The sequence below is a fragment of the Diuraphis noxia genome, unplaced genomic scaffold (genome assembly GCF_037042655.1).
Source record: "Diuraphis noxia isolate RWA-SAM2 unplaced genomic scaffold, SU_Dnox_SAM2 contig0003, whole genome shotgun sequence".
Taxonomy (NCBI): Eukaryota; Metazoa; Arthropoda; class Insecta; order Hemiptera; family Aphididae; genus Diuraphis; species Diuraphis noxia.
In genome coordinates, this window is record NW_028301713.1 from 68,453,679 (window position 1) to 68,477,631 (window position 23,953).

The 23,953-nt window shown below is 33.7% G+C and overlaps 1 protein-coding gene across 1 annotated transcript in view; it reads left to right on the forward strand.

Annotated features, from left to right (window-relative positions):
• Window positions 1-575: 575 nt before the first annotated feature.
• The window catches only part of pot (zona pellucida domain protein papillote), a 53,829-nt gene continuing 30,451 nt past the window's right edge, over window positions 576-23,953 (forward strand). The window contains exon 1 of the mRNA XM_015519638.2: window positions 576-1,015. The gene's annotated coding sequence lies outside the window, so the exon portion shown is untranslated. The remainder of the gene's footprint in view (window positions 1,016-23,953) is intronic.

Here is a 23,953-nt window from a genome sequence, read left to right on the forward strand (position 1 = left end):
AGTACATTGTGTAAAATATAAAAAGTACCAATTATAAAATTTTCCGAAAAATATTTTTTTTAACTCATCTAATTTATGCATAGGTATATGTATGTATATTCTATGTATCTATTAGTGTGTAAAAGTGTTTACTTGCTTTGAATATATACTAGAGTGTGGAAATATTAGTAGAGGCATTTTTGGGTATTTGATAATAATATACATATACAAAGAAATGTCCCATATTATCGCCAAAAAATAAGACCAACAAATTTGTCGATCGCGCGTGGAGAGTTGAACGAATGTCCAATATATGTATTATTCAGTTAGGTGACAGCAAGTCCGTTGATATATTGTTATAAAATCTGCCAATCCATAATGACGATACGGTAGCCCTCGTAATTTGTGGCAGTGACGAAATGCGTGATAACGTGGTCATAAAAACACGGTTATACCTGCAGTAAGCTTGTACCTGATACTGGGAGCGCGCGCGCGGCAGACATACGGTCTGCGGCGAGAGGCCAGGTGAACCGGTGGCAACGGCGGCGGAGATTCACGGTGGGGGGTTCGCCGCCGTGGTATCAAAGAGTCCGCCGCAATACTGCACGCAGTACTACCCGTGACGTTGCGCCCGTCGGACACGCGTGTTTTACGGTTTTATTTTTTGAACCCATCCCTTCATCACGACCACCCCCCGTCGGATGCACTTGGTCTAGGTCTAATCGGCCAGTTCCGCCGCCGGCGGGTAATTTCTCCCAACAGTGCATCGCGATAGTGTTGTAAAAAAACAAAAAAAGCGAAATTTTGTTCGATCGTCAAAAAATTACGTAAATCCCTAGTATTATAAATTGTACTGCATCGATTTTCGTTTGGTCGCGTTTTCGTGGTACAGCAAGTAATGATTCAGATTTGGCGGCCGACCGTGGATTGTTGACGACCGCCGCCACCAATCCATATAATATTACCGTAACCGCGGGTGTGCATCGCAGCTATTTCTAATCCCGCCAGGGACTTATTGAGGATCAACGTCGCTCAGGTAGGTTTTAGTTTTCGCTCATGATAACGTGCCCTTCGAGGGTGGTTTATAATATACTAGTATGTAATATATATATTATAGATATTCACTTCGATATATATAGGAATATTATATTATACACGTTCGGATAAGAAGTCCATCCCTAGTCATAGAACACACCCCAATGTCAGCGGATGATGATTTCGCGTCTGAGTATACAAACGTGTAATATATTATACATAATCCTCCCGTGGGTGTATGTATAATAATCGAATCAATATGAATACTATACTTTAGTATATTATGCACGTTTATGATCATTCTGATATATAATATGGTGTTATGGTATTATGCTGTTTTATATTAATACAAATAATAATTTTATCTTATAAGAATATCATATAATATTCACTGCGTAGTATTTTATTACGTGTATACGCCTTTAAATTTACCAATTCATTGTCAATATTGTATTTCGATATTGGTTCTTTAATACCTATTTCATAGTCCTGATACAGTTATACGTCTAAGTTTTAAGTTATAATGATAAAAGAAAAAAAAAAATGTTTACTTTTCGGAAATATCGTTATCTTTGTTTGGAAAAGAGCGCATGTCTCGCTATATATTGTATACACCTACAATTCTGTCACATGTCTGCATACTCCAAAGAGTTTACGTAAGTCTTTTGATAAGATATTAAATAAGAATCACTTTTTTTTTTTAAATTAAAGTTTGGCTATTGTATTTACACATGTTTTTCTACAAACTCAATTTTACTGTTAAGAATATACCATTTTAAAAACCTATTAATTTGTGGGTATACCTAGAATAAAATTATCATTTAAACTAAAAGGTATGAAAATATGTTACCAGGAAAAGTAAATATATTAATTCCGGTTGAAATGTGTTAAATATATAATATTATACAAAAAAACATATTAATCATTCATGTAAAATACAAAATTTAATCGTTTTACTAAATTTACACGAGTTGGTGTATGGTATTTTAGTGATATGAAAATCTATATACCTAATCACATTGACCCTAAATATATTTCGATAAATGTTTTTTTATTATTATTATTAAATACTGACACAGTTGTTCCTCAGGGCTTTCGGATTATTATCCACACGATAAAACGTGACGTTATTTTTACCTCCTTTTATTTCATCTGTGAACAAGTTACTGACCCCCGCAGACAGTATGTGATTAGGTTTTATCAAGACACGAACGAATATTTATATAGTTGAAGTGTACGAAAAATGGTTAGCAACAAATTGCTAATAAAAAAGCATTAAATTAGTAAATTAAAAAAAATGTTTACGTTTCAACTGTTTAATATAATATTATAATATCAGCGTCTATATTAGATGTATGTTATTATATAACCAAATGACTACAACTGCATGTTGGAATATATTATTTATCGATTGTTTAAACAGTTTGAATGTCTGGGATTTGGATATTAATAATAATAATGTAATATTGCTTTAAAAAAATGGCAATTAAATTTTATGAATACCATTTTTTTTTTCTAAAACACTAACACACACTGAAATCACATTTCTGAAATGTATAGGTCTTGCGTAAATAATTAACGCTAAAAAATTATAATACATTTGTTATATAAAATATTGATATCGATTTTTGTTAAATTGTCTTATTGTACGCACATTTATCGATCAACACGAATTTTACGCAATAAAAAACGTTGCTTCGTTACGAAAAATAAAACCCTCAGACATCTATATCAATAATACGATCTACTTAATATTTGACAAAACGATTTCAATAGTGACACGCACAATATTCTCGACGGTAGGATAAACGCAAGTATTATATACCTATGTATTTTGTATCGCAAAGCTCGTTAGTCACAAGATACACAATATTATTACAATAGTCGAGAAACGCGACACAATCGAGATAGGTGGGCCACTATTATATGCGTGGCGCCTTTAAATGGTCGATGAATCGTATGGTTCGCGTTCCAAATATTACGTTATCGGTGTGCCGGAAAACGACAAAGATAAGAAAATGGGTGCGATCTTTTGGCATATGACGTTCTTTTTGGTTTTTTCACAAAAATTACCAATTTTAAGCCCGATAACTGCGTTCTTTCGATCCAGTTAGATCTACGACGAATGGGAGAGACTTCTTCAATTTTTAATTCTTACTACCTAAGCGTTTTTTCTTTCTTTCTTTTTTCTGAATTCCCGCAACGCGTATACGATTTCCCTATTAGTTTTATGTTTAAAACTTAATAATATGATGTATAGGTTCGTAGTGAAACATTTCCCGCCGAAATCGGGAGACACGGACCGTCCTTTTCTCGTTCCCACGGTAAGGTCAGCGTCGCGCGACCGGTCCGAACGGGGGCGGTTACGACGGCGATGTACCTGTACGGCCTACGCTGCAATTACATAACGGCGGTGGCCATTTGCGTTTAATTTTATCGCATGTATATGTAATAAATATATGATGTACTGTCGCCTACAGGAGCCGTCTCGACGACCGACGGGTATTATCGTTATTATTATTATTGTTACCGCGGTAGTACCTATATAGTAAGGGCATAGTGCGCACCAGCAATTTATAGTAGCAGTATCAAAGTGATATAGCTATAACAATAATATTAGAGTAATAATAATAATAAAAATAATAATAATACCTACGACAGAGTACATAATATACAGTAATATTATGGTGTTGGTACGGAGAAGACGACGTGCGGGGTAACTCTGGCCCTATATGTAGGTATATACACCGATGTATATTCCGGCTGTTCGTTTGGATCGTGTCTGCTGTCTAGTGACTATACAGAAGGACGGTGGAATAAAGTATGGAAAAAAAAAGATTACATAGGTACTGTCCGACAATAACATAATAATAATAATAATAATAACACTGTCGTAACGTGGCCAATATCACAGTGTGGTAGACGGGGGAGGGTCGGTCGTTAGGAGAAAAAAAACGTATATAATAAAATAAATACGGGGTGCGGTCGAAATGGTAACGATCTGACACGCCGGGCGTGTGGTCTTCTTCGTCTCTATCATTATATAAATACGCATATTATGATATAGCGGTACACACGTCCATATACTGATATATATGTATATGAATATAATATCATTATGTATATAATATATAGGCGCAACTGCTGTGAAAAGTTAGTCAAATAACACTATACAACTATAAGATAAGACTATTCGCGGTTGTACCTATTACGGATTTTTATGGATTGGTTTTTTACGATTGCTCAATTTTTAAGTGAGTTGTGAATGATGTATATATAGTATGACCGATTTATTCGTTACGATTTAAAAACTCTAAATTCTCTTAAAAATCAAAATATCATATAAAACTGATTTTCAAACTCGGATAAGTACCTATATTGTTTTTACCTATAGACATAATGTCACAATATATATTTTTAATTTACGAAAATTGGTTCGACTGAACGCAAATTTGCCACACTGAACGTGTGCAAGGCAGTGCGAATGCAAAACGGAATAGTTCGAATAAGCGTGCAAACGTAAAACAATTTCTTCATATCGATCATTAACTATAAAAGGCGCCAATCATATTATTCGTGGGTTCTATGGCAATGTGTTGTTTAAACTTGTATTAAAGACGAAATTAAGTATTTTTGATGATAGGTATAGAGATATGTGAGCAGATCGTCAGCTCTTAAACCTAAAATTACGAAGCATATTAATTTAGACCATATTATATACATTAGATAATTAGTTTTTACTTTAAATCAATATGTACTGAACAATTATATTAAATAATATGTTATATTTATACGTGAGATGGGAAGGGGATAGACGCACAATGCTTAATCCCTGGTCATAAGACTTTATAACTAAACAATTAACAAATTGTGGGCTTTTTTTAAAAAGCACCCCTATTTTTCTTTGAAATAATTGTTGACGATATTCCGATTTTGACATTTCAAATTATATTTTATTCTTCTATTAGGTACTTCGAAGACGATTGGTCGAAAAAATACATCGTATAATATTATAATGTACAACCTACCTAGTACAACCATACATCTACGGACAATGAGCTGTTGGTACATTTTAGTTTACTGCACAATTACCGATCTAAATTTGTCACTTATGATAAGTTATAACTTATAATTATTAAATAATATGTACACATAAAGCTATAATAGTTGGTAAACAGAAATGTATCTATTGACGGCAGTGTGTACTTAATATAATATAATATGATACACGTAATTTATATTAGGTATCATTATTATTTCTCGTAGATTTCCGATGCCCCTGTCTTACAGTACTATGGATCTTTATTCTCTCTCTCTCACTCTCTCAATATATGTATAATATATTATAGTCTCGGCTCGCCGGACCGGACGGGAAATCTAGGGGCGTGGTTGAAGGTCGGAATTGTAATATTGAAAAACCGTACCTGCATTTATAATAGCGTTTCAAGCATAATATATACATAGTATACCTACATTAAATTGTTACGTTAGCGCCTAGTTTTGTGCGAAATCACAGGATGTTCGATTAAGGGCTTTAATGGTTTTCGAGGTCTGCAAACGTCAAGTATTTGTAATCACTTTTTGAGATTTAATTTGAATCAGTGTAAAATCACACACGTTAAAATAATTATTTGACACAATATTGGTATAATATGGTACGGTACAGATCTTCTCTAGTTAACTACTATTGAAAATTACGACGCGCCGGAAACGACGAACCAGAAACATATTATATGTATACATAAACGTTTTGACTAATAAAAAGTACTCGAAGACGAAATAAGTATAATCTAAAAATCTGACGCACATATACTATAAAGATAAAAGAAGAGAGGTCTAGCGATTATTTTTGTAACATTTTATACGATATCACGATAAATATTGTTATATTATAATCTCCCGATGTTACGATTTCCGGATAATTCTTCCATTACGGTTTTTTTAATTTTTATTTTACTAGGAAAATGTATGACTTTCGCGTTTGGTTTTTTTCGTATATATTATTATGAAGGTCACCGGACACACTATATTATATACACAAAATCTTCATTTCCGCAAAAAAATATAACATACTGTTTTTACATAATACTCACATTTTGTAGTTTAATGTGTATTGTTAGACGCATTTTTTTTATTATGTATATCAATATAATTTGTACGTGTCCTCGTTGCTCTATATTATTATTATTATTACCTACCCATAATGATGAACACGCGATCGATTTATTTATTTGATTACATAACATCGATACGATTTTACGTGAGCTGTCTACTGTATGACCGTCAACAATTATATATTATTATTATTCTTTCCGTCAATATCTGCCGTAAGCACTTTTTTTACGACGACCTTGCCGCCGTTGAGTCACTCGGAGTCTCGGACAGTATATTTTAATGATCATATTATATGCACATGTATAAAATTGGACCAAATACGTGGAAGTTCAATTTGTGATTTATAATATGACGTTTAAACGACTGTTGCATGCATTGCGGTTGAAACCGACTCGTCAACATTATTTCAATTTGGCTTTTACGCATATCATTATTTTAATATCGTGTGTGGTGTATCTTCACTCGTAGTTCGTATAATAAGTATTACGTGTCGAAGCTTCGTTATAAACAGTTGAGTATATGAAAATGGAATATTGTCGTATTACTTTTTATTCGTCAAAAAACGAGACAAAACGCTAGACTCGAACCGCGTGTTTTTACATATAGTTTAAGACGTCACCTGATGACGTCTTTTTGCTTTTCGCTTCCAACCAGCAATACACCTTACATTTATAGAATAATAAAATATTATTTATGTTTATCACAAGATCACGCCCGAATTCCGTCGAAACGGGATGGCACGCGTACGACTGGAAACGGCACCGAAAAAAAAAAAAAGAGTTAATAAAATAAACCGAATTGTGTATACACTTTTTTTCTGGTTCACCATACGGCAAAAAAACAATATAACATCACGGAGCAGTGTGACGATAACGTTTTTATGCGTTTCTGAACTATTCTAAACAGGTGGCTGGTGTGTAATTTATAATAGTACCTACATACATAATATTATTATCATTATGTATATATATATTATACTGGTAGCCGACGGTACGTCTATATTATTATAATATACGACTATAGCGCCGCGACATTTTGTTTTCACTGCGGCGTTGGTCAATGTATTACATACCTATACATAATATTAATATACGTGTTGTACACACTTATACAACAGCACATCAACAGGTGTGGTCCGGTTGACTGTGGTCACGGGCGACATACAAACAGGCAATAAGATATTAAATGTCGGACACGCGGCTTTGTGCATCGCGTGATGGCTGTGCGGATACGTCATCGCACGGTGATGTCAACCTTACGTTGAATATTAGTAGGTCACAGTTTTTATTTTTTGTTCTACACCAGTTTCAGTGTTGTGGTCCGCGATGTCCTGAACCTGAATTCTATTTGCTGGATGAATGGGGTGGGTTGGAGGGTAGGTTTGGGTTCTAGCAGTGCAACTCTTTCTCTACAACAATGCGTGTAGCGTGTCGGTATATACAATTGTACAAATCTAGTGATTTGTGACCTGTGTTTTATTATTTCATTGTATATTTTATACGCGTTGATTATAACTGAAATAATATATTGACTATTGAATTTCTTAAAAAAAAAAAAACACGAAACATCGATAACAGAGACTTGACACATTTCTCTCGTCTAAAAGGTTGTTCACCAAAAAATTAAAACTGTATTATATTAACTATTAAGCATGTTAAAAATTTGAATGTTTGCGTCGTGTCCACAAGGACGTGTTTTCGGGACTATTTGCGCGTTTGACTGACCTGCACCCTATATTAACGATCTGTACGACGCATCTATATATACGGTTATCCTATGTACCATTGTACCAGTTATTATATTTATTTCGACGATCGATTACGTTGCCACAATTCGATATTGTCTCGACAGTGAAATATTATGCTCACACGCGAATAATACAACACAAATAAACTACACTGGTAAATGATTCCGACTTTCATGGTGTGCGTGGTACGTGAACATAACAATCATGAAATACGAGTAAAACTACACACTATAGCAGCAGCCCTGCATTACTGCAAGTATTCAAGGTACAATAATACAACATACACATATATATAATATATATACAATATACATGGAATATCGCGTTAACGTGTTCATGTCGTGTTGAAATGATAACGGGAAGTGTATTGATCGTCTGACAATTATTATTAATCATCAACAACGAAAAGTGAGAATGCCGAATTTAATGATTTTGCATATCGATCGGTTTAAATAGGAGTACCTGTGTCATGCAGAAATGGTAATTTATTATTATCTAACTGCTCATCATGATAGACAGACAACATATAAATTACAAATTTGATTCACATTACAACCATCCCAATTACGATATTTTATTGAACATTTTTTATACGTATACATCATCATAATATATATTATATATGTATACATCTCAATAATACATACAATTTCAATTATTCTACTGCGATATATTGTTAAAACCTATAAAAATTTACCAACATGGTTGTGCGCAGCGTATTGGTGTGTATACATTACCTACAAATAGTAAGTTAGACATGCGAATGATTTTAGGAATTTTAACATTTTTTCAACTATTTGAAATTGTTTTGACTTTTTTTTATATAATTGATGATTTTATTATAATGTGTATATAGAAGGTATGTGCGCGTGATGATCAATATTAATATACTCATGATGATCTACAATTTTAAAACTTCTCCCAACCAAAAATTTAATTTATTCTACATCAATTGGAGAAAGGGTAAAATAAAAAAATAACGCTAATACGAGCACAAACTATAATTTATTATTTATGATGTGTACTCTTGATCAACAATATCGTATATACATATATATATTATGTAATATTAAGTACATCGAATAAACTTATTAAATTTTTTTTTTCGTCGAACGAGTTGAATATTTTTTCGAAACGCGTGGTCGTATACCAAGTATGGACTCTATACGACATCATGTTATTATTTTTCAGACGTTATAATATTATTATTATATCGATATACTGGATATCACGCCTGTCTGGCGCTGAGGTGGTCGTTTCTCATGCATATATATTCATTTACCTATTCACATTTGTGCATATATATCCATTAGGTACAGTTCTCGATATATTATGTTACAAAGTGTATCCTTCACAGAGTATATATACGACGATGACGGCGGTAATAACACTAACAAATAAAATAATAATAGTTTTTATTATTATTGTCTTTATTACTGTAGCCGTATAATATCGGACATCGCGTAAAACATATCGTGTTGTCTTGTACGGCAGCCGCGTACAAGATCTACGATAAAATGGCCTCCGACCGTCCAGCCCGACGGATAATGATAATAAAATGTATGTTACGTGCGCATAGCGCATACCTATTAGAATAATATACGATGTGATGTGTACCTACGGGCTATACGGAAAACGCGGTCTCGACAATTTTCCGATCGGCCGGACGATTAATATGCCATATTATAAATTATAATATTACACAGATGCATCACGTGCAGGCAGCATGCCTATCTGTTGTGGTGCAGCCGATAAAAGAGTATTTCGATTAATCCGGCGGCGACCGAGACGGACGGCGTAATTCGTTTATTAATTTTTATTCGTCTAGAAAAAAAAAAAAAAAATGAAAAAAACCAAACGTCACGATCTCACGATTTTTGGGTGCTCCGGCTGCAGGGAACCGATACTGTTATATTGTGTTATTATACACGCCCGGTCCGGTGATTTACCCGAAGGTCTCCGACCAGCCCAAGTATACGAAACCTCCGCGTCACCCTGAATAATATCGTAGTTATTATACAAATATGCCGCGACGAAGACGACGGATCTCTACCACGGAATACAATATTATGTGGTGATGAACCGGAGGAGACGAAGACCAGCTGCATATTTGAAGCACACATTCAAGTCTTGGAAGTCCTGAACTCTGAAGTCACCGCCTCACGTATATATATACTATAGCTCACTACCGAGTACCTACTATACCTACCCATGTAACTGTTATACATATATATATATATATATATATATGGTAAAAATCGTCTTTATAATATGTGCGCGCACTGCATGCAGGGCCGATGAACCGCGAGTTGGTTGAACTTTGATCTTTGCTATGGTGATTGTTGTTGTGGGGAGGGGATCTACGCCACCGTAATACTATTAATATTATTATTGTCGCGTATAATACGAACGTCGCCGCGTTTTTATATTTTATATTATATTATTATACAAAGTCACCGGAGTCCGTATCCTACATAGTTTTATGCACACATATTATAGAGGATACCGCGTGGCGAATATAAAATTTTTTTACTTATATACGTAATATATATATATTATAATATATGTGCTGCACTATAATATTGTACCGCGGTATGCGACAGCGATTGCGCTCGGTTCTATTATTTTATATTTATTATATATATATACCTATAATATAAGGTACCTGATCAAATCCAAAGGGGGTGGGGGATCGAAGGTATAAAAAAAAATAAGGAGCACGTCGTAATAACAATATTATACGCATATCTCCTCCTCGGTGCACCGTGCAGCTCTGCGGTCGGGTGGGAACATCGGGGCGTGTGTGTAAACCGAGATAAAATATCTGGTTAGATAATGCGCTAAATCAACCAGTCCCGACCATGTTTGGTCATACCGAACTAGTCTCCTCCGGCTCCATATTATACGCTCGCCACAGCATATTATAAAGGACAACCACTATACCAATACGTATATGTAATATGTGGGTTTTTGTTTTATATATTTTTTCGATTGCGCGCATGGTAGTGCAACACCGTTTGGCTGACACACGGCCGAAAACCTGTATGTTACTTAATATTTCTTTATGTTTATGTTTATTTTTTTGAAATAGTGCGCGACGTTTATATGTAATAAAAAAAGATAACAATAAATCCCAAACAAAACGCGTCGCGCTCCTGCGAAATCCTATTATTCATAAGTAGTATACATATAGATAGGTACCATTATATAATATATATGGCTGACACGGCAATTACATTGGTTGTCGCGTCGCGTACTCATTTTCCCGATTATCGCAGCGATCCTCCTATACCATAATATTATGTCCTAACATAACAATCACAATCCGTATACCTACGCTTTTTGTTGTATATTGATATGTCAAAATATCCAAAGTCTTTGACGTGGACGTGCCCACCATGTGGTCGAGCCCATTAAAGTTATTCTGCGCAGAACTCGATAGTGGCTAACTCTTGAAATATTTACAGTTTACACTTTAATACTTTATAAAAAGCGCATCGTTATTATACACATATATTTTATAGCTGCTGAAAATATTCAAAATACGATGATTTGCTTAACCTATTGGATGTGAAGACTGTTTATTTTGAGTGTTCAGTTTCAAAAAAATTGATTATTCTGATCGAAAAACTTTCAAAGATCTGGTGAAGAATAAAGTCACTGTAAGGAGTATCCCACAAAATCTCCATAGTCTCCTCAGGAAATTGAAATATGGTCTGAGTATAATATTTTGAAACCTTCTTATACTATAATAGTGATCAGCTTACCTAAATGTTACACAGCTAATTGATAATGAAACATATCCACTGCAGTCGTATTCACTTTATATGCTTGTATATTGAACAAAAATATTTCTAAAACAAGTAGAATCATTATGTAGGTAGTCAATTTTCAGTTGTTTCCTTAAAACATAGTTGGGTAATTGCATAATGATTATAAAATGTTATTTTATACTTGGAAAAAATTCAATGCTTCTCGAAATAATTGAGTGTGTAGTGTGCACTGTTAAAATTAACTTGGTGTATATTTATAAGCAGTATAATGATGGTTTCGCTTACTCACGAGTTCCCGGTAAATGGAATGACTCGAATATTATTATGACGTGTTATGTGCGGTGCACCTATATAACAACATAATGTAGGTGCGTCTGTAGCTCTGTACGCCATAGTGCCATACGAGTCGAAATCGCACTTCATATTATAAACGATACACATATTTGCAGTTAAATCGACTACCGATAAACTCACCACATATAATATAATATTTTAAACTTGCACAAAAAGATAAAAAAAATAATTCGATTAAAATTATCGGAAATTTAAACACGTTATACATGTTTAAATAATTTTGAAGTTGAAAGCATGTCTCTCGCGATATGCCAATGTGTACACCTTTAACTCCAGTGTTTTCCGATTCTTAGTAGATTTACTCAGAGTATATTGGTGCTACGATTCTAGTATATCTAGCTATAAGTGAACGCTCGTTTTCTTCCATTCGTAGATTGATTTACGTGACAAAACTGGCGAAGAAAGATTAAATGGATTAACATCGTTAATAATTGTGCATATAGAAAATTTGATTTAATATTGAAATTGTTTGGTTACATAAATGTTTATATAAAAAAATCGTATGTTTATTAAAAAAAGTTCTACTTTTCAATAATTGATTTGCAAAAACCCCCAAAAACTTTTTTCCGGGCACGTCACTAGTTTACTGTATAACTTATAAGTTATCTCTAATATGTCCTGAATATATCCTTAATATACAATATTGTTTGATAATAATATTAAATACGTATGAGGATCTTGGAGAAGACTGGTTAGGTACTGTTTAATTTTTTTGTATTATTTAACTATCAATCATCATCATCATCATCATCATCATAAAAATGTATACACGAGAGTAGCTGGTTAGATACTCTTTTCGTCAGTAGCTATATATAGTGAAGACTGTGAATCAGAAGTCGGACTCGTCGAAATCCATCGATGAACTTCTATAAAATATATCCATGAGAGTTGGAGTATTTGACGTTTTAAAACTGAAATTACACCGTCACACACATACACACACAGGTACCGTGCAGGATGCGCACCGCACATATGCACATGTTCGTACTATTTAAGTCAATCAGTAACGTTTGCCATGTACCGTATACGACATACGTATAGATATTATATTATTATGCATTATTGTCGGCGGCGCCCTAAGAGACGACCACTGCGCGGAATGATACGAACGGATCTCATCATCAAAAGTCGGAGGATATGACGGTCGGTAATGGTTGCCTGAGTGTATCAGTCAGCTGTCATTATATATATTAAAATAATAACATGCAACATATTAAAATAATAATTATAATGATATATACGTAATTATTGCGGACCACTGCAGTTCGCTGGTGTAACAGACGGGTCATTCCTTGTTCGTGAAATGACTTGCGAGTCCTGCACCGGAGATTGACGGCTGCGACGAGCGTATTATATTCAAACATAATTATAATATCTAATAATGATAGTGATAATGGTATGTTGTCAATTATTATTAAAAACGTAAATCACATTGTAGGTACTTAACACGACGACCGGGTTAGACGTCTTCCGGCAACGCGTATGTACCGTATGAAATACGTCAAACACATAATATAGAGTATAGACGACCTGCAGATAACAACAACCGATCGGCGTCGGCTCGGTGTGACACGCGGGCGCGGTCGGGTTATTATATTAATATTATAAATAATTAGCGTTATCGCGTCATGTGATCTGCGCGCGTGTGCCGTATTAGCGCACTCACCATGTAAAAATTATCATATAATTATGATGTAATAAGCATAATAATAAATATTATAATATTGTACCATTGTCGGCGACGACTTCAAAAGTGACACATTTCTCTCGGCCGGAAAACCGACGACGGCGTTCAATTATACCTATAATATTTTACGGTTGTTGTCATCGTCTTTCGTGTAAAACGGGACTAAAATATTATAACTGTACAATCACCCTGCACTGCTTCAACACGAGAATGGTACCCGAAATCACAAAAACAAGACACACGACATAATTATTATATTCTGCAACGCGTAGTGTATACCTCTGTTGGGTCTCATAAAAAAAAAATTAGGAATCTATTTTTTAATATTTTTATTTTGACACGTTATGACATTTTTAGAACGTTTGTACATGAGATTGCAGTAGATTTTTTTTTGGAGAGATTTTACGATTTTACTACGAAATTTAAGTTTAAATGATGCCTATATACTTACGATGAGTTACTATATATTACCTATATTATTATTCGACTTAACCGGTCTTGTTCCGTTTTGCAGGTGGTTCAGCAAACTTTGAACTGGGATTTATTACGATATGTATATCATATTATTATTTTGAATGGTATACTATTATGATGATAATATTTTTTTTTTTACGCCCACCTATAATAATAATATATTATATTATATATATATAAAATTAATATTCGATATTATTGTTGTAACCAGCTGGTTAGGTATATTACATATTATATAGGTATTGGTATCTCCTACTACCTACGTATTATTATTATTATTACGAGTTTCGCGACATTGGTAAAAAAAAAAAAAACAAACAGAAGACTTTTTAATAACGAGGTAAAAATTAAATCACAAGTCAAGGTCGGTTAAAATATCGACGCGCGGACTCGACAACATAATGCTGCACATTATGTTATATATATGTGATATACCTATAGGTATAGTTATTCCAGGTCGTCGCGTGTAACGCAAATAGCCACCAGTCTCATGGTCAACCCTTTTATGCGGCGGCGCTGGTTGATTACGTATACTGTACCTGTATATTATATACAGCTGGATTCTGTTCAGCTTTGACGACGAACAGATTGATTTTTTATTGGGCTTTTTTTTCTTCCTCCGGCGCAGTAATCCGTGCGAAATCTTTGTAGGAAGTCTGCACCGGTGAGATGCGTTTACACAAAACGCCAAGGATATAACATACCTCGTCATCATCATCATCATCGTCAGCCATTGTTCTGTCGTTGCCGGGAAAACACCGCACATAGACACGTTTTTATAAAATAATAATAACAATATAAAATACATATTATAATACATTATAGGAAGTGTCGGCGGTATAATCATCAGTGTGCTGTAAATAATATTATATATAAATTATTGTTGTTTATACAATGTGCATATTATATTGTATTTGTATATAGCAGTCGCGTATTAAAACGCGTGGTGCGGAATAAAAACAGGAGTTGAACCGAAAAAAAATAGTTAGTTCGGGTGAAAAACAAAAACACCTGACACGATTTCTGAATTAAAGTGGCCTTTATGGTATTACAAATTAGGTATATTATACGTGCGTATGCAATAATAATGCAGTGTGATTCGTTTAACTCAAACAATTCATTCAGTGGTATATAAAAATCTTATATTATACTTCATCGACAATGTAAAAATCCATTTCTGTTGATTTACAATTTGGAATGTTTTAAATGTATGCCTGATATATAATTTTTGATGTTTTTATATATACCAGGTTTATATAGGTATATTATACCTATAAACGAAATCTATAATTTCCGTTATGATAGTACTGTTTCTTTTGTCATGATGGTTATTATTGGTGTAGGCACTGCTTACCTTTAAGTTGAATTATTTATTTATCTGTATAAAAAGTTTTTGATTTTGGATATTTCATCGTTTAAGCTGCAAGTGTATCGTTGGATTTTAAACGCATTAGTATTTCTGCTAATCACTAAAAAATGCACAGTACTCCAAAGCACCCCTGGACGTTGGTCCTTAAACATTATTGTTGGCGAATTGCCTGCAATGATCTATTTATGCCATTGAACTCATTTCAGAACGATATTATGTCGTTGACATCATTTTTGTTTTACTATTATCAAATGGCGTTTTATAGGGAACGCTCATTCAAAATGAATTAATCATATTGATATCATATACAAAGACAATAAGACAATGCATTTTATTGTGTGTGTTTGTGAATACCTACCAACAAATATCTGCCGAAAAAAGCTTATATTATTTCTGTTTCGCGAGCACGCGCTGCGTCGATATCGATATAATATAACGAAGTGATGAGCCGGCTTAAAATGTTCCGCACAAGTATGATTATATTATGTATATTGAACACCGTCTAAGTCTGCGTGGCGAGAGCAGGAGGTCTATTATTATTATTAATTATATATTATCGATCTCATTAATCGACGGTCTATTGTTTCGGCGCGACCGCGTGCAGAACCGAAATGAAAATATTATTATTGCGTTTCTCCGCCAACTCCCTCTTCTTCCTTCTCGGGTTCTTCCTCCAGTCGACCATAGGGGTGATTATACGCTTGCGGCGACCATAGTAGGATACATTATTATAAGTGACACGGCTCATTGTGCTCGAACGTGTGTATGATATTATTATTATAATAATATGAACACTGTTCTATGATATTGTTATTATATTATACATGTATACTCACTCATCGTTATATATAGACGACGAAGACGACCTGAGCCGTCGACCCAATGCAACGCGTGCACGACCTGCGTACGACCGACACGTCACGTGATTAGAAAATAAAAATTCTTTTATGTCCTACATGTGGGTATATCTACGTCAAACAGCTTCAGGATGAACGAGTGTATGGTTTTTGTTTGGGGATTCTTTTAGAGAGGACTTCGCCGTCGCAAACTTTGATTGGACTCCAACGGGCGAGCAGGCGCTCGTTATTCCTCACCGCATGCGCCAGTAATTATTATTATCATTATAATATGATGTAATATTAAAGTCAGCCTGCAGGTGTACTTGTTGTCGTCGTCGTCAGATCTCAGAGGAGCATAATACTACTGCAGGTTTTAGATCCTATTTTATACCACATGACCTGCATTATTATATTGTGGTCCTCACACGCGTATAATAGACAAATATTGTTATAATACAATATAATTATATGGTGATATCAATATGGTGTCTATGGTTTTTAAAATGTACGAAATAATATTGCTTTTGATTTGTATAATGAGCATCTTGTGGTTTCTGTCACTGTGGAATGCGGCCAATCGAACGGGTACAATAATGGATAGTAAGTTATTGGATTTAGAATATTCGTAATTTTGTAGACAGTTAGGAATTATGTGTAGTAATTCAAACCGTATTATAATAGCATTATAGGTAATACAATATAATAATATAATGTGTTATAATTTATAATATGGCGTCCGCTAGATGGAAAATAGTACAATTGTCGCTGGAATGTCACTCGCTCTTGTCGTTGGCACAATAAGACAATTAATATATTTATATTATGTATCAAGTTTACGCGATCGTTTAGATATAGTAGGTATATAAATTGCATAGGTAATGATATATATTATTATTATATGTATAATGTACCTATATACTAAATTTATGATACTGGAAATGATTGTAAATAAATGTAAAAATAGTACAATATACCGCAGTTACACATTACCATAATATTATGATCGATGTATCGGATTGCATTTAATATATTCATTTATAGGTAGGTACTCACATAATATTATATTATGGTCACTACATGTTGTAGGTGATGGTAAACACTTACGGCCGAAGAAAATACGGCTGTCGGTGATGGTTTTGCTCGAGTACCTATAGAATATACAATCATCACGAATAAATGTCGCTATTACGATTTTTCAGAGGGTCAACAACATTTTTGAAACGTTCACTTTTACCGAATGTGTGCCGCCGATTGGGAGCAGTTCCTTGTAAGGACAAATCGCAATAACGTCGCATTACTATTATAGGTACACGCGTACAAATAGCGTTGCAGCTAATATATAATATAGCTAGTTGTCACAATTAAAATCGGTCGTATACGTTCAAAAAACCTCGAGAAACACGAATCCGTGAGGGCACGTGAATAACTTAGGTATATATACGTATCTATACATTATTATATAAACGCGAAAAAGCACGCGCAATGGAACGGATGCAACGCGTTGCGACCATAATATGTAGGTATATAAATAAACGCATTACAATAACTTTAAGTGTACTAAATTAAGGTGGCCTGCCGTTTTGCAATATTATGTCATAACTTATGACAGTTGTATTTTATAAGTACACCCGGTGTTCGGGTAATAATATCATTTAAAGTCGGTCAAAATATATATAGTGTAGGTAATGGTCTCGTTAGCACACAGAAATATTGGAGAACGTGTATGGATTTTATTTCGAATTGTATAGTTGGTATAGGATTTCGGTAAAAATGGTTCTTCTGTAGTCGTAGATTATAATCTATAATAGACAATTTTCGGAGCTGCACGCAGGTATGTACTATATATATAAATATATATGCTTAGCTATATGTTCGTAACTCTACGCGCCGTGATAGGAGGAAAAACGCAATTACATAAGTGGAAATCCATGAGTTTATTTGCTGTAGGGTTTATTTTCCGTCGGGAAGTGAAACACATTATGTATGTAATTCCTACAAACGAGAGTTTCTATCGTCGTGAGACGGCAACGATAGTTTCTATATGTATATAAAACATGTGCACGCATCACGGATCAGTACTTCCCTCGTTATTCAATTGAGCGGCTATATTGTATATGTTATATACGTAGGTATGTATATTGTGTACAAACACACATTATTTTATTATATGCCTACACAATTATTGTTTTCTCTGCTTTCTTCGTCGCGCCCGTCCAGGAAATTTGCGGGAATCCGAAAATGATTTTGCCGTTTTATTATCCGATGACGCGTTTTTCGGTTTCGGTTGTGACTACGGCCTCCACGACGGTGACGAACGCTGGCGAACAGTCCAACATAAATCGCAACTGTATAATAATGTTTTAATATTATATAAGATAATGTTAAGGTTTTTTGTATTTGTCCTTTCGTCACTTTATCCGCTATCATCACGAGTGCAAAACCTGCTAATAAATTATTGCAGCGCCGCGCGTCGTCGGTCGTGTTGAAGTCACTTGATTTTTATCGATCAAGATCTAGGGAGAGGAAACGATACACATAAACAAACGGACACCAGACACGTCCAATTTGTATGCGTCTTGCAATCGGCTGCATGTTGCACGCACCCCTGACCGATGCACCTGCAAGGTTGTTGTTAAATACACACACGCACGTAAATATATATGATGTAGTCCGAGAGACGTTGTATTATTATTATTATTATTATTTGTATTATTGCGTCGTACGTCTTAGGTACAGTATTGTCGTCGTCCTCGTAAGTTATGCGCCATCCGATGCGATGGAATCCGAGAAAAATTGTACATAATAATATATAGCACCGAGCATAGAATGAAATATAATAGGTATGCCGGACACACGTCGTGGAGTTGGGAGAGATAAAAATATGTAAAAGAACGAAATAACAGTTTACGTCCAACACAACGACAGATTTAATATACAAGTACGTAACCGTAATATTAAAATGGTACGCTCATTATATTATATTATTATTTGTGTAGTGTGTGTGTGTTTTACAGAAATGTAGTCTGACGTTGGTTATATATTCGTATATAGTGGCATAGTGTGGCGTGTTTAACAAAATATGAAAATCCATACTCGCGCTGTACTTGAGTATTGAAGATAAGAATTTAACTGATTTTTCTAAAATATAACTGCCTCTAATTAAAAGATAAAATAATAAATATTAAGTAAAATATTTTTATATTTTAAATATAAAATGTATCAACATTTGGCAATGTTATTCCAAGTTTGATAATTTTAGAAAATATATTATTGATACTAATGTAATATATTATTTTTTTTCTCATTATAATTGAGGCTTCAACTACTAAAGTCATTAGTCTGATGTCATCTGATAGGACTAGGAATATGTATCTACGCGTATTATGTCAGCTGAAGTTGTAAGTGTTTATAATCTTTGTTATGGTCCTTTATTTTGACTCCTTTATTTGGATGCGAAATTTTCTCTATTTAGACGAGGTGGCCGAGTGGTCTAACACGTCGGCTGTGGCTTAGCCGGACCGGGTTCAATCCTCGACCATCGGGTGGCATTTTTCTCCGGGCAAGTCATGGTGTCCGTAGAACAAGTGCCACCATCCCCTACTCCGGGGTAAACCTACGGGTGCCCCAATAGAAATTCTGCCAAACAGGCGTCCGAACTAGGCCTTCAGGCCTACTCCCGGACATGGCGCCATACGAAAAAAAAAAAAAATTGAGAACTCATTACATAATGTGATTTTTGATTGTTTTTAGGACATGCTTTTATATATGCATTAATAACATGTTTTTTAAACAAATTTTTTTGAAATCATAAAGATCCTAACCCTATAACTACTGCTCCATATAGTATTATAATATATATATATATAACTATTTAATAAATACATAATTAAAATATAAACATACAAAAATGATTATGGGTATTTTATTTTACCACTTGTAAATGCGTGACTTCCACCCTAAAAATTGTCACATAATTTACATTGATATTATCGTATTGAAATTTGAAACATGACTGTAAACACGCTGTATCAGCGCATCAACAGAAACATCAGCTCTGTAAGAATTTGTAGATAATATAACATTTTAATAAGATTATTCATTGGATACGTTAATGCTGCAGGACTCTGTGCTCTCCGAGTTTTCTTAACACGCTTGTGCACTGACCACAACACCGCCTTTTTGTGTGTTTACTTGCATAATAATGTTTCATTAAAATTGTTATCTTTCCGTCCATCGAAAACAGACGCGTCTATAATATATCTTAATACATCATAATATTATTATATATATACACGTGTACCTTCATTTTTGGTACCTAGTTATATATTTTCGACACAGTGACGTTTTTAATCTGTCATAATTATACAGTGCCTGCACTATGATTTTTTTCAGCCGAAAAGATCTCTGGTGTGATGTAAGAACGCTGGAATTGGAGTTTCGGTACGTGATTTGCGTAGCCCAATAATTTACGATTTAAATTAATATTTTATGAAAATATATGCTATAATATTTAAAATTGTATTCATATATTTCTGTTCTGCAGATATAGAACGATTATTTTTTCACATTTTTCAGTTATTCAGTTCTTAGATTCGCTATCTGTACAATTTTGTATTATTTAGTTTTTTTCTTTTTAAATAAGACGACAGTTTTTATTACCTAATATATTATTTTATGTATTAAGCGTAAATAGATTCTTACATTCGATGTGATTATAGCATGTTCAAGTTTCACAAAACGTTTGCCAAGGCCGTATTTGGGTGATTTTAAAATTAATATAAAATATTCTATATATAGTTTCGGAATCACAGTGATCTCTGTATACAATCCATTTTAATTAATAACACAAAGGAAGGTCAATGATTATCAAATAGAAATGATTGTATAGGTACATTGAATCTTTATTAGTTCATACACTTATAATATATAGTATATACCTATATATAGTTGTGGATTAACACTACTTACCACATTATGTATAGATTGGTCGAGCGTCGGTGTTCTGTGGCTTTTAATAACGTGGAATAATAATAAAGTTGCTGATTTTCAGATGAAATTACCGGTCGTTAAAAAAAAAAAAATGTATATTTACCGAAGTAATCTTTGGTCATCAATTTTCTGTGAACCATTTCGTTTCAACTTTTAAACCGTTTGCTATATACATTTAATATAATGACGTATATATAAATTGTAAGTATCGTCTAACGTTTGCCTACAGTCCAGCGTATATGTATAATAACCCGTTGGAATGTTATACCTATTTCACATCGTCTCATTACTTGTAGTAAACATCGTAGGTAGGCATATATAATAGGTTCGTTCTAATAGCCATTGTTACTTAACTACTTGTTAAGGAATTCTGATTTTATACGGAGCAGGATTCAAATCGATGTGATTATCGTGTTTATCCTTATTCTGTTTATTGACGTTTTCGTATTCATTTAGTGACCGATTGGCCAATATGTTTTTCCCCATGATAAATACTTTTGTATATTAAAATTATATTATTATTAATAGTAGATTGTTCTTTAAAAAATTTAAAATGTACCTATATTTTATAATATACTTCTACGTATGCAGATATATTATTTACTCAAGTTTATGCTCAATATGAATTCATACAATTGTGCAGATGTCCTTTTATGCCATAAATTAGACATGCTTATGCTAAGTATATCGAGTTTTCGTAGAGTGTCTCATAAATATAAAAATAAAAACCTATAAGGAAATCGTAACTACGTTTTTAATTCGAATGGGACGTAAACCGCGCACGGGCGTCCATAATTATTATTGTGAACGGTTTATTGTCGTTGATTTAGGCGAAGTAATGGAGACGAACATTGAACTGTGGTTGAATATTATAATAATAATAAAATAATATGCAACAAGAATGAAAATAAAAATAATAATGTAACATTTATTACGTTATTATATTTTATTGTATGGCTGGTGACGAATATATTATAAATCAGATGAGCGTATACAAATGACGGAAGATAGCTCTATGCAGTGCCATGATAGTTTATATTTGCCGAAATCTCTTGAGATCTAAACGATAATTATTTAAGAAAATAATATAAATATATATATTTTTATATAATTTTGTTTTCGTGCAAATTTACAAGGACCCAAAGTAGGATCGTGTGCCATAACCGCCAACGACGTCTCCGGGGTTTGATGACCTCTCCAGTGACGCGATTTTAGAGGCGTGGGTCGTAGTCGGAGATCGGCAAGGATTTTTCGGCCTACGCTGCTGTTACACGCGTATATTATACGAATATAATATAGTAATAATAATAATAATGTGCATTTATTTCACGAAACACCACACTACTTCTTTTTCACAATAATAATAATAATATATTATCTCGAGTGTCTCCGGGACGTTGTTTAGCATAAACGTTATTATAATAGTACTTAAATGCTTGTACCTATATTATTGCCCACGTACGATACCCGCCGATGCCATTTGCAGTCCGTTGTCCCCCCACGTGCGGTAATATTATTACGAAGGTTTTCGTTGAGATTTTTTTCTTCTTTAATTTCATTTATTCGCACGTGGGTCGTGGCCGCGCTTGGCTGCCGCTCCGGCGATTATTGTTTCAATGTACTTGGCGAGGATCGAAAACATATGTTACATACATAGGTATTATATACCTGCAATATATAGGAAGATACATTGTACATACGGGCGAAACGGGTTTCTAATTTACTAGAAACAATGGACGGCCGCCACTTGGAAATTAATCGCGTATTTACATGTTGCGTTCGTACATATTATACAATTGTGTATTATTTATTTATTTAATACTACTTCGATTTTACTCCTAAATGATAACAAAATATAATAATGTGATTAGCGTATACTATAAGTGTTGTGTAATTATAGGTTTCCATCCCTTTTAAACAGATAAGTACGTTAATTTATGAATGCTAAAATATGTATAAATTGGCACTCCAGTAGGAAAAAGTCCTGCAATAGCATGACCAATATGACCAATGACTTGAACAATATTGAAATCGAACCATGGATATATGACTATATAGTTATTGTTTGTAAGTTGTATACTAGACATAAGCAATAAATTAAGCAAAAAGAAAACAATTGGTAGAAAGTGCGCTTTTGTTTACATGTTAAAAGCCTATCGAAATTTAAAATCGTTTTAGTGGAATGATTTGCTGTCGAATAACTTCTTCGTTTGTTTTTCAACAATAGTAACAAACATGTCGGTAAATTATAACTTATTAATAGTTATTATACAGATAAAAACAATGTTTATTTTCTCATCATATAATAATTGTAAACATATTTTATCGGGTTATATTATATTATGTTAAATAGTGTCCATATACATTGTCGCCAAAACGGAAAATTGTTGTTGAAATTTTGTTCGGTGTAGGATATAGGATATTTTGGTCTGAAACTGCGGTAAATATTCTGTGATTTTTATACTGTTATATACTTGGATTTTTTAATATATATTCATCACTATACAAAATAATAAAACTGTAATTTAATTCGCAAGGAATTTTATTCAAATTTCTTAGACATTTCAAATACCAATAATAGTAGGTATATCG